Source organism: Furipterus horrens, unplaced genomic scaffold (assembly GCF_987537825.1).
Source record: "Furipterus horrens unplaced genomic scaffold, mFurHor1.1.pri manual_scaffold_13, whole genome shotgun sequence".
In the NCBI taxonomy this organism is placed as follows: domain Eukaryota; kingdom Metazoa; phylum Chordata; class Mammalia; order Chiroptera; family Furipteridae; genus Furipterus; species Furipterus horrens.
In genome coordinates, this window is record NW_028327183.1 from 45,235,877 (window position 1) to 45,249,164 (window position 13,288).

The 13,288-nt window shown below is 52.9% G+C and overlaps 1 long non-coding RNA gene across 1 annotated transcript; it reads right to left on the reverse strand.

The window, feature by feature from the left end:
- Nucleotides 1-4: 4 nt before the first annotated feature.
- On the reverse strand, nt 5-11,226 carry LOC149994928 (uncharacterized). Its single transcript, XR_016507631.1, has 3 exons — nt 11,185-11,226; nt 1,644-1,730; nt 5-69 (listed from the first exon to the last, which is right to left on the reverse strand). It is a non-coding gene; the product is annotated as an uncharacterized LOC149994928 (long non-coding RNA).
- Between the last annotated feature and the right edge of the window lie 2,062 nt (nt 11,227-13,288).

A 13,288-nucleotide genomic window follows, 5' to 3' on the forward strand; every position in this document is an offset into this window, starting at 1 on the left:
TGCTAGCTGAGTGCGGCCAGGGTTCAAGCAAACCTTCCCTGCAGAATCTGGACTCAGCACTGGGGGTTCCTAAGCACAGAAGGAAGAGAAAAACTAAAGCCAATGTCCCCCCATCTGTTTCTTCTCTCCTATCCTGGGACGGATGGACAGATGGACACACACACACACACCTGCACCACAAGAGAAATCTAGCTCTCACTCTAGCGCTTTTCTTGAAATACTACCCCACCCCTTGCCTGGAAAAATTTAGACTTCGCCCCTTTTTAGCATTTGGACCCACCCGTTTCCATGTAAACACTGGAGTCGAACCCACCTTGGGAAAGTGCTGGCTCCACTCCACCGTTAAAAAAAAAACATGTAACACTTCTCCCTCCAAACGAGGTCCCTTAGGTCCAGCCCTCACACCCTCGTGCTGAGCTTTAGCATGGACCTCCATCTCAAGAGAGCTTCAGCTACATCCTCTCCCACTAACCTGCACATTAACGTTATAGGTCCACCTCCCTGAGAACATTATAGATCCGCCTCTTTCCCAGGCAAGTTTCAGAAACATTCCATAACCCCAAACTCCAAAAAATAAAAGCTCAAAGCCCACTCCCAGAGGCTGCCCCGACCTTCAGAGAACATTCCAAACCCACGCCTCCCTCAGGGTTGTCCTAGCCGCGTCCCCATCATCCCGAGAAAGTGCCGCTTCCTCAGCGCAGATTCCAAACACAGGTCCGGTACCCACTGGTGAGGCTTCCTGAGCCTGGCCCGACCTCCCCCTGCGAAAACCTCCCAGCCCGCGGCTTTCCAGGAAGCAGCTCCACCTCCCACCTGGTTGGGAAACGCCACGGCCCCGCCCCCGGGCCAGGACGAACTTTCTGGCCCCGCCCACACACGAGTCCACATCTGGCCCCTCTTCCGACTTTCCCAGCCGATCCTCTAGCCCCGCCCCCCAAGTCCCTAAGCAACATCTGGAAACCGCCCCCCTCCTTCTCGCGTTATTACACCAGCCCCGCCTCCGGCTCGCCAGCTATCTCTCTGGCCACGCCTCCGATTTGCCCCACCGACCTTCTAGTCACGCCCTCTGGCTCCCGCCCCCACCTCGTCGCGTCCATAACTGGTCCCGCCCCTGGCACCCCGAACCAAGGTTCTGGTTGGGCAGCTGGCTTCCCGGCCAAAGTTCTGACTTCGCCTCTGGCTCCTGCAAAACTTTCTAGCTCCACCCCATTATTCCCCGCCAGAACCCTGGCCCCGCCCCTGATCCCCCGCAATTCTTGACCCCGCCCTCCCCTTCACGTCAGCCTCTAGATAACGCCCCCGACTGCTCCGCCAACGATCTGGACCCACCTCCAGAGCACGGAAAACTTTCTGGCCCGCCCCCTGCGTTTTCCGCCCGCGCCCTGGCCCCGCCCCCAGCAGGGCACAACTTTTTGGCCCCACCCCCAGCTGCCCACCCACTCTGGGTCCCTGCCCACCCGCCAACGTCCCGCCCCGCCAGCGCCCCTCTAGCTTCGCATGTGGGCGTCCTGTCCCCGCCCCCCGCAGAGTACTCTGACCCCGCCCCGCGGGCTGCTCGTTCCCCTGCCCGCGCTCGCTCCCCCCACGTGGGGCGTCAGGCCCCGCCCTCTCCGGGCGCGCTCTCGGCCCCCTCTCCCGGTCACCTGTCCCGGAGACCCCGCGGCGTCTGCGACTCCCGCTCCGTCGGCCTGCGCGTCCGCAGCTCCCGGGCCGCGCGCGTCACTTCCCGCCTGCACCACGTGAAGAGGGGAAATAAAGAGGGTCACTTCCGGTCCTGCGGCCCGTTTCCCGGATCCTTAAAGGCGCCACGCTCCCACGGGTGGACGCGCGAGTGGGTCGAACTGGTCCTCAAGGGTGTTCTGCAAGTTTGTTCAATTTCCTTCCGCCTGGATTACCTTCTTCTAGAGAAAGGAGATACCTTCCTCCCTCTCTGGCCTCTACATGCTCCCCCAATTTCCTGGTTCCAATAAATAGGTGCGTGCCAGGCGCTGGTCAATGACTCCTGGAAGCCTGACCTGCCAGGCTTGTGCTGGGGGAAATGGGGGGCGGGGGGGGGTGCTCAAAGTGATGAGCAAGGTAGACCTCAAGAGGAAAGGCACAAGTAAATGTGAAATAACTGGAAACAGTAACATAAATGTGGGAGAGGCCTTGTAAGAGGGGCAGGAGGAGAGGCCTGTGAGGGAGTGGCTGTCCAGGCAGGGGATGCACAGCCTGTGCAAAGGCCCCGTGGTGAGTGAGCTTGGCATGTTGCAGGAACTGGAAGACGCTAAGGAAAGGATGAGCCGGATTTGGCTACAGAGTCCACGGGGATATGCATTAACCAAAAGTTAGAAAAAGTAAACCAATTATTGTCAGCAATGATAAATGCTATGTAATACACTTGCAGGAGGTGATGACCATTGTAAATGGGCAGCCCAGATTTTCTGAGGTTGCCAGTACAGTATTCCCTCACTTATCGTGGGTATTACGTTCTAGACCCCCGCGATAGGTGAAAATCCGCAAAGTAGGAACTTTACATTCATTTCAGTATTTATATATATTTTAAGGCTTTATAAACCCTCCCCACACACTTATAAACCGTTCCCAATACCTTATTAACCTTTTCCACACTTTTATAAACACTACTTACGTTCTTAAACATATTCTACACTCTTAAACCTATGTAACTTTAACAAGATACGTATACAGTACCGCAATATAGCAAAAAATCCGCGATAATTAAATATAATATTTTTTAAAATCCCACAATACAGTGAGGCCGCAATAAGTGAACCGCGTACTGTACTTATATTTTGCCATTTAAAACACAGAAACTGGCCCTGACCGGTGTGGCCTCGTTGGGCGTTGTCCCGAAAAGCAAAGGACCTCAGGTTCAATTTCCAGTCAGGGCACATGCCTGGATTGTGGGTTTGGTCCCCAGTTGGGATGCGTGCAGGAAGAAACCCATCGATGTTTCTCTCCTTCTCTCATCCTACCTTCTCTAATAAGAATAAATAAAAATAATTTTTTTTTAAGTTTAAAAAACAAAACAAAACATGGAAAGTGGAAGTATCTGCCCTGACTGGTGTGGCTCAGTGGGTTGGGCGTTGCCCTGCAAACCAAAAGGCCGCAGGTTCGGTACCCAGCCAGGGCACAGGCCTGGGCTGTGGGCCAGGTCCCAGGTTGGGGGGTGTGGGAGAGGCAACCGATCAATGTTTCTTCCCCTCTCTTTCTTCCTCCCTTTCCCTCTCTCTAAAAATAAATAAATAAAATATTTTAAAAAAATTTTTTAAAATAAAGTCCTAGTCCTGGTAGTCCCTTGCCCTTTTTATGGCCACTGTTAACAGCCTTTCAGAGGCTTTCTCTACACATACAACTTTATCCTCATGATTCCCGCAAATACCTGCCAAGTTCACTACATCACTTGTTTCAGCTCCTTCTTCAAATGTCACCTCCTCCTGGAAGTGATACCTGAAACCACCCGTTTAAAAATTACAGAACCTCCCATCTCATCTCTAATCTGTTAACTGTCTTCTGTACTACATTTTGTTTTTTACCATGCTGTTCCCAGTGCCTCTGACGGTGCCTGGTTACCTAGTAGGCTCTCAAAATATGTTGTTGAATGAGTAAATCTTACTGCTGGTTTCTTGTCATTTAATAAAACAAAAAGTCGAGCCCTGACTGGTGTGGCTCAGATGGTTGGACATCGTCCCACAAAGCAAAAGGTCACCGGTTCCATTCTGGTCAGGGCACAGGCCTGGGTTGTGTGTTGGGTCCCTGGTCGGGGGTGTGTGAGAGGCAACCATACAGTAATGTTTCTCTCCCTCCTTCTCCCTCCCTTCCCTGCTCTCTAAAATAAATAAATAAAATAAAGGCCAGAGTTATAGAATGAGTTTGTTTTTTTTAAAGATGCGTAACCCCTGGTTGATTTCTGAACAAAACATGGTACAGCTTTCCCTAGAAAGAAGTTGCGTCCTTGGGAAATTCAAGCTGTATTAAAACCATGCTAATAATACTTTGTGTTTACCAACCACAAAATGTCTCAAATTCAAGAGACTGACACTATCAAGTGCTGAAGAGGATGCGGAGCAGCCAGAACTCTCATCCGTGCCGGGGGTTAGGGTATAATATACTTCAGCCACTTGGAGAACTGTTTGGCAAGTCCTTCTCCAGTTCACGCGTGCTCGTACCCTACGAGCCAGCCAATCCACTCCAGGGATTTGCCCAACAGAAATGCATCGACATGTTCGCTGAAAGATATGGCATATACCAGAATGTCCATAGCAGCTTGAACATAATAGCCCCTCTTAGGGGATGATTTGTGTGTCCCCCCTCCAAGTTTATACATTGAAGTCTTTAGCCCCCATACCTCAGAATGTGGCCTTATTTGGACACAAGCCTTTTACAGAGAGAATTAAGTGAAAATGAGGTTATTAGGATGGGCCCTAATCCAGTATTACTGGTGCCCTTATAAGAAGAGATTAAGGCCCTGGCCTAGTGGCTTAGTTGGTTGGAGCATCATCCCGTGCACCCAAGGGTTGCTGATTCAATCCTCAGTCAGGGCACGTACGAGAGGCAACTGATAGATGTTTCTTTCTCACATCGATGTCTCTCTCTCCTTCCCCCCTCTCTAAATTCAATGGCCATATTGTCAAGTGAGAATTAAAAAAGAAAAAAGATGAGATGAAGACACCCACACAGAGGGAGGACCCACTGAGGACACAGGGAGAAGGCAGCCATGTAGAAGCTAAGAAGAGTAACCTTAGAAGAAACCAATTCAGACAACACCTTGATCTCAGGCTTATAGTCTCTAGAATTATGAGAAAATGAATTTCTACTGTTTAAATCCCTAGGCTGTGCTACTTTGTGATGGCAGCCCTATGAAATTAATACAGCCCCAAACTGGAAAAAACTGGAAGCCCCATCGACAGTAGAGTGGATATTCAAACTGCTGGTAGTGCGTTCACACTACAGAATACTATACAGCAATGAAAAAGGACGGTCTCTACTTACATACAACTTGGACAAATCTCACAAGCATGCAGTGACAAAAGCCAGACAGACACAAAAGGGCACACACTGCATGGTTCCATTTATATGAAATTCTAGAACAGGCAAAACCAGTGTCTGCTGGTAGAATTCAGGATGATTATCCACGGGAGAGTGACTACAGAGGGCCTGAGAGTAGGTCTTGGGAAGTTTGTAAGGTTCTGTTTCTTCCCCAGGGTGCTGATTACATGGAGTGTTTCACTTGGGATTTGTTACTTTTATAAAAAAGGATGGCAGTCATTCCCTCATTTAAACAACGTTTTAAAGAATTTTGAGCCCCACCTGGCGTGGCTCAGTGGATTGAGCACCAGCCTGTGAACATAAAGGTCACCGGTTTGATTCCTAGTCAGGGTACACGCCTGGGTTATGGGCCAAGTCCCCGTTTTGGGGCTGGGGTGGGTGAGAGGCAACCAATTGATGTTTCCCTCTCTCTCTTCCTTCCCCTCTCTCTGAAAACAGGTAAATAAAGTCTAAAAGAATTCTGAAAATAAAATTTGAAAAATCATAAAATAATCGTAAAATACTTTGTGTGTATATGTGAAATGGAGTTAAAAAATCTAGCATTAGTCCGTAATTATCAGGCTACATGAAGATCTGGTAGAAATTTGAGAGCCAAGCAGGTTGGCTTTCGCGGTGCAACTTTTGCATTCGCCACCAGAGGGCGGCGTGGTGCACTCCCTGCCGCTTTAGCCGTGGGACAAGCATTCATTCAACAAATAGTCCTTGAAACAAGAAAACCTACTTTGTTCCGGGCCTCGTTCTAGTTGTTAGACCGGTGAAATGGGGAGTCCAATGTACAGCTGTGTTGGAGGCACGTCCCTGCCTCCATAGAGCTCACTTTCTCCAAACGAAGACTGACAAGAAACAGATAAACAAATGAATATGTAATAGGAGTGCTGTGGAGCAAAATAAGGCAAGCTGAAGGGACAGAAATGGCCTGGGAAGGCTTCTCTGAGGAGGTAACATTTGAGCAGAGACTAGAGTAAAACACCGGGTCAAGCTAGGTGAATATGGGGACATCCCAGGGGAAGGAAGGGAATGTGGTGGCTCCATTCACCAGCTGTAAAGTGGAAAGGGAGACTGAAGCAGGCCCAGTCAGGCCTGATAAGAGGCAAGGGCAGCACATTCTCTGATACAAACAGCACAGCCTGAGGCACAGACAAAATAACCCTGTAGGAGCCTGAGGGGAGACAGGGAGACAATCAAGGGGTCCTGCCTGAAGGAGGCAGCACAATACTCAAGTAAAGTGCTAAGTAATAAGTAAAGTGCTGAGAATGGTGCCACACACACACTATATGTGTTTGCTACTTTGCTATTATGCATCGAATCCACAAATAGATACTGAACAAATCATGTAGATTCTACTTTTAAAATAAATTAACCTAAAAACATCCAGAATACTACCACATTTCTCACCTTCATCTCTTGCCTCTCAGGATGGTAATAAGGATTTAATGAAGTCAGGCACACAGTAGGTGCACAGAATGTGAGAGCTAACATTATTATTATTATTGCCTCAGCCCCTTCATTCTCCAGCTGCTCAGGCCAAAACCCCAAACGCTTCCTTTCCCCCCACATCCACACCCATGCCTCAGCTAATCCCATTGACAACACCTTCAATCTGGACCGATAGCTTCCACTTTGGTGCAGTGGCCACCATCCTAGCTTGACTTATTACAGTCGTCACCTCCCTCGTTGGGCTCCCTGCTCTCTGCTCACAGCCTGTTTTCCATTTGGCCGCCAGAGGGCGCCTGTTAGAACTAGATTAGCTCATGTCACAAAGCTCAGAACCTTACTGTGGCTCCCACATCACTGAGAGTAAAAGTTGAAGTCCTCACCATGAGCTAACCCCGTCTCAGCTTCCAGCTGCCTAATAGCTCCTCACCTTCCTGGACACTCCCACTCTGGCCTTAGGACCTTTGCGCCTGCCCTTCTGTCTGGGGCACTCTTTGCTCCCTCACCTCCTTTGGACTTTTACTCAACTATCACTTTCTCAAGAAGACTTTCCCTGACCATCCTAGCAAATAAGACCACCTTCAACAGTCTCCAGCCCCCATTTCTGCTTCCTTTTTCTACTTCCTAATTCACTTTGTATTGCTGCTTATGTTTTCATTGTCTGTCTCCCCGAGACCACGAGGGCAAGGATTTCGTCTGTTTTGTTCACTGTTGTATCCCCAGAGCCCACAGTAGTGCCTGGCACAGAGGAGGCTCTGGAAAGTCTTTGCTGAATGAATGAATGAATGAATGATCACTGGCATCTTAGTGGTTACAAGCATCCCCTTCTCTCCCTATGGATGCCCAAAGGCCCCATTCACCTGCTAGGTGACCCTAGGCGGCCGACCTCAATTCTCTGACCTCAGTTTCCCCATTGTAAACGGGATTTTAAATATTCTCTATATGGTGGGATTGTCATGAGGATTAAATGGGTTCAGATTCGCAGCATTCCTGAGCTGGCAACATCCTGAGGAGCGAAGGTGGGCTTTTTTTTTATTTTTATTTTTTGGTGCCTGCTCTTCCGCCTTTCGCCACTCGGGGGCAGCAGGCGCCCGGCGGATTCGCCCGAGCGGCCCGCGAGGGCTGAGGAGCGGGGGTAACTTCGGCAGAGGAAGCTGATGAAATCCTAGCCAACTCGCAATGAGCTCATCCCGCCCGGGCGCCTCCGGAAGCCACGGGGCCGCCCGGCCTCCGCCTGGCCCGAACGATAAAGCCCGAGTGCTGAACCAAGGCGGGAAGTCCTTCCTGAAGTCTGCCCTGCGTGGGGCCAGCTGCCAGAAGCCGAGGCCTGCGGGAAGGGGCGAGGATGAAGTAGAGAGGGGTCCCCTGGCTGTTTCCGCAGAAAGAAAAGTGAATTCTGAACATGGCTGTGGGAGTGAGAGCGAGAGGGGACGGGGGCAGGGAGGGAGGAAGAGAGAGAGACAAGAAGAGAGACAAAGAGAAAGAGGGACAAAGATGGGGAGACTGAGGCAGAGGAGGGGGAGGAGACACAGCCTGAGGAAGTAAATGACGGGACAGAGATGGAGAGAGACAAAGACAGGAAGACAGAGTTGGAGGCGACAAGAAGAGACAGAGATGGTGGAAACAGGGACAAGGGAGAGACGAAGATGACAAAGATGGGAGGTGGAGGACAGAAACAAAGATAGAGGGACAGGGACACAGAGACAGCGAGAGACATACTTGGGGAGACAGAGAGACCTAGCCAAGTGACAGAAATGGGGGAAGCAGAAGCAGAGAGGCAGAGGTGACAGAGACGGAGTCAAGGGGACAGAGCTGTAGGTTGGGGAGCCGGTGGGAAGAGGGGAGCCAGGGAGGGGCGCCCGGGGCTGGGGTCGCCTGCAGGGGCGGCGGCGGCGGCCGAGTCCCGAGTTACCAAGTTACCGCAGGATTCGCTAGCTTCTCACTGGCGAGGCCGCAGCCAATCAGAGCGCAGCGCCGCTGTTCTCGGGCAGGAGGCCTGGAGACGCGCGCACCTTCCCCCGACACCGGCGCCGCACGCTGACACACAACCACAGAGGCACACACGCACACACACACACACACACACTGTCCCCGACACGCAGCATCGCTCTCCCCGCACGCAACCACGGTGACATACACACGGTCCCAGGAACACGCAAAGACACAGCATCACACAGGCACCCCAAATCTGACACAAATATAATCCCAGGATACACAGCACTGCCCGGACTCACAATCCCAATGACAAACAGCATTACCCTAACACCCAACCACGGTGACACCCAGCGTCACCCCGATACATGCAGTCTTGATGACTTTAGTCCCTAGAATACACAATATCAGTGACAAACGTGATCATAGTGACACCCTCATAATCCATTGCCAATTAGTCCCAACACACACACTATCATAGTGACCCTCAATCACAACGACAGAATCATTGTGACTCACAACATTGCACAGACACACCTCATTGATATGTCTATATACAGTTCCATGGACACACAACCACAGTGACACATATTTACAATGACACACATAATCACAGTGACACACAGCATTGCAAGATGCACATACTGTAACACATAGTCCCATGAACACACAGTTCAGATACAATGAGTTACACACACAATCCCACTACACACATTGTCCACACACACAATAACAGTGGCACACATAACCCATCTTTCCCCTGCCACTCGGCAAAGCACATGATCACACACTGTCATGGTGACACACAACATACCCCCACACACAGCATAACACAATTCCACTGACATACACAGTGGCACATACAATCCACAATCCCATGGACAGGCAGGATTGTGCACACACACACAACCACCATGGCACACACACACAATCTTGCTGACAGCATTGCACAGGCACAACCACATTGACACACACACAGCCACACTAACACAACAGTACAATGACGCCACGTTCACAGGCCTTCCTGGTAACACAATATCAGTCGCACACTTATTCCCATGTCACACAAACACAATCACATAGACACACACTGTCTCACCCACGCACACCGGCACACACAACTCAGCATGCTGGCACGAACAACTCATCGCTACAGCATCACACTCACACACATCAGAACATCATAAATAGCACACTGACACACACAGATCACATCATTCCAGCTGTCCCCTAGCATATGATGCAAGTGTAACATGCTGACACACAACACCATCCCACTGACACACACAATCAACTAATATACAGGAGCACACTGACACAGTCACACACACCGCACCCTGAGACAACCACTGCCCTCATGTGCCAACACCTTGACACACAGTACACAGTACACCGACTCCACAAAGTTACAGAGGACTATCCAGCACACACACAACTCCCCCCATCCCTGCTCCTGTCCCAATAAAACGTGTGTGATGTGGGATACTGGGGGAAGGGACGCTGAGTGGACTTGCATGTGTGTGTGTTTGTGTTTGTGTGTGTGTGTGTGCGCGCGCGCGCCCGCGCGCTTATGCCTCCCCCTCTCGGCCCTTCCCTGGGGGGCGGGGCCGAGCGGCAGCCGCTGTTACCGGGTAAACTTCCCCGCCCCCCCAGCGCGGCCATTAGTCAACCCCCCCCAGGATGATGTCATCGCCTCATTCTGGAGGCTGAGTAATCCTCAACCCCGCCCCCCCCAGGTACCAGTGAAGGGGCGGACCGCACCTGGGCTCGCTGGGGTTTGGAGCTGGGGGAGCTTGGCTGCCCTGGGTCTCCCTGGGATGCGGACTGAGGAATCTGGGCCTCTCTGGAGTGACCTGGGGGCTCACATCACAGGGTTTCTTGAAGCTGGGGGCTCTCCCAGCCCAGGATTCCTGTTGGCCAACTGAAGGTGCTGGGGGTGGACCTTCCTGACCTAGGGTCCTGGGCACCCCTGGACGCCCTTTGGACCACTGTGAGAGGCTGGGTGACCTGGTCAGGTGTCTGGAGGGAGGCAGGGGGATCTGAGAGACTCGGGGCTTAGATTCCAGGGTACTTGGCACTATGAGGCCTGGGACCCTGGTATGGGGTGAGGGTGTGAAGTGCCAGAGAGTAGAGGAAGTGGCTGTGGGTCAGATGCCTGGGAAATCGACAAGCCCGACCCTGGGAAAAGGCCTCAGAGGGGAGGGGAGCTTGCAGGTCCGCACCCTATGGTGGGCAGGTGGTCATCTGGAGGAAAGGGACACCTGAGGGTCTGGCAACTGCTGGGAGGGAAGGTTGGAGGGGGCGAGGGTCTTCCAATTTTAATACAGCCAGGGCTGGGATGCCCTCGGGCTCTGAGGCATCTCAGGGGACCCTAAGGCCCGAGTCCCATTTCCGGTGGAGGCGTGGTGCTTAGTTCAAACTTTCATAACATCCGACAGGCCTGGGTCCCCTCTGGGGGCACCCTCAGCCCTTGTTTCCTGGGGCTGGGAAACTAGCATCTCCTGGGGAGACGGGGCGCATCCTCGTCACAGGACAGGGAATGCCTGGGTCCTTTGGGGAGGGGGAGGGGCACCCCTACTTTTATGGGGTCAGGACGCCTGGGTCCTTTTCTGGGGTATCCTCAGTTCCTGTTTTCAAGAGCCACGATGCCTGAATCCTGTTTTTGGGGTGGGGGACAACCAGCTCCTGTCTTCATGGGGTCAGGATGCCCAGGTCTCCTAGGAGGGGAAAGCCAGGTCCCTGTTTTCCCAAGGCCGACTCTCGGCGTACCTTCCTGGGGAGGGACGGGGTGCGCAGCCCATGTTTCCAACCCATCCCAAGTGCCCATCCTCGTCCGTGAGCGCGGGGCGGGGCGGCGGCGCGGGGGCCGGGAGACGGTGGCCAGTCCGGGCCTCACCCCGGTTAGCCGCTAGCTTGCAGGCCGTGGGCCTGGCAGCTCCCCGGGGCCCGGCTCCCCGCCCCCCGCGCCGAGGGCTCCCCCAGATCTGGGCGGGCGGGCGGGCGGGCGCGGTAGCGACCAATGAGCGCGCTCGCCGTCTCCGGGAGCCGGGCCGGCTCTGCCCGCCTGGCATTGGGCACGCGGTGGGCAGCGGCGGGCGGGGCCTGGGGGGTCCTCGCGCCTGGTTGGGCCAGGCTTGTTGCTGGGTAACGGGGCGGCGAGTTTCCCCTGGCAACGGCGGCGGGTACCGCTCACTGGCTGGCCGGGAAGGAGGGGGGGCGCGGGCGCAGGCAGGCCCCGCAGACCCCAGCAACAGCGCGCGGCCCCCGCCCCGCCGGGAGCGGTAACCTTCACACGCGCCGGCCTCTCGGACCCTGCGGACGCCGCCGCCCCCGCCCAGCCCCCACCGGCTCCGGTCCAGCCTCCGGGCTTGGGAGGCCGGCTGCTCAGAGGGGACCCAGGAGGCCCTCTCTCCACCGCGGAAAGCCAGGACTCAGGCCCTGCAGTGAAAGTTAAGTCCTTCCCAACTCCCTCTTGCCCTACCGAGAAAGCTACTCCCCCAGAATGGCACACGAGAGACTGGGGAAGGGTGTGGGTCTGCAGTAAGGTAGCTGGAACAGTTATTTCTTTAACCAGCACTTCCCACGGAGGCTACTCCTGCCGGAAACTGCTCTAATTGCCTAACGGACATGCACTCTTTTAATCTTTACATTTAATTTTGGGTCCTGTGGTGATCCCCTTTGTACAGCTGAGGAAGGTGAGGAAACGGGGCACAGAGAGGGGAAGCTACTTGATCAAGGCCATCATTTGAACCAGGTAGCCTGGCTCCAGAGTCTGGGTGTTTTATCACTTCCCTGTGCTGAATGCCCCTTTGAGAGGCATTAATATTCAAAATGAGAAACTGTGTAGATCAAGAGAAACACACTAGTGGCTGGCCCTGGGGCCACTGGATTGAAACCCCTGCCTGGCCCAGCTTCAAGTCCTTGTTTGCTCGGTAGACCCCTACACTGGTAGTACTGGGTAACATCTATTAAGCACCCACTAGGCCCTAGTGCTTTATTTTTATCAACCTTCTCACTCTGCAAAATCCCGTGAGATAGGGCCCTTTACTGTCCCAATTCACAGATGAGGAAATTGAGGCCCAGAGACAAAACCGCTAACCCAAGGTCACACAGCCAGTAGATGTCAGAGCTGGGAATTCTAACTCAGGCCATCTAGACCCAGAACCCTCCTTGGTGAGCTCAGCCTGCAGCTGTGGGTCTGGTCTGGGAAGATGTCATGATTTGGAACAGGATCTGGACTAAATAGTGGGAAGCGTTTTCACTGGGGACACTACTTATGGCCTGGTGACCCTTGATCCTCTCCCACTCTCTCCCACCCTTGCCCACCAGTCCTTCACACTCATTTTCTTCTCAGAAAATCATTCCAGCACGTGTTTCCTCATGGTCTTTAGTCCTAGATTGGGCGGCTTGAGAGCGCTGATCAGTGAGTGAGGGGCACCGGGTGGCTGGTGAGCTAGCCTAGGGCTGGGGCCCGCCTCTCTCTTAACTTCATCACTGCCAGGCACAGAGCAAACAATGACAGTGACCAGTTATGCGAGTGATAAATGCATTTATTAGGCACCTACTACATGTAAGACACTGCACTCAGTGACTTCCATGCATGATCCCATTTAATAAATGTCTAAAGTGGCATTTCTCACAAGCCTTTAAACTCGGTCTTTGAAGTCAAGAATACACTTTCATTGTGACCTGGTGTGTGTGTACTCACCACATATCAACAAAATTTTCACAAAACAATGTTTTTCTGCCCTGGCTGGTGTGGCTCACTGGATTGAGCACCAGCCTAGAAACCAAAGGGTCACCAGTTCAATTTCCAACCAAGGCACATGCCTGGGTTGCAGGTAAGGTCCCCAGTTGGGGGCGTGAGAGAGGT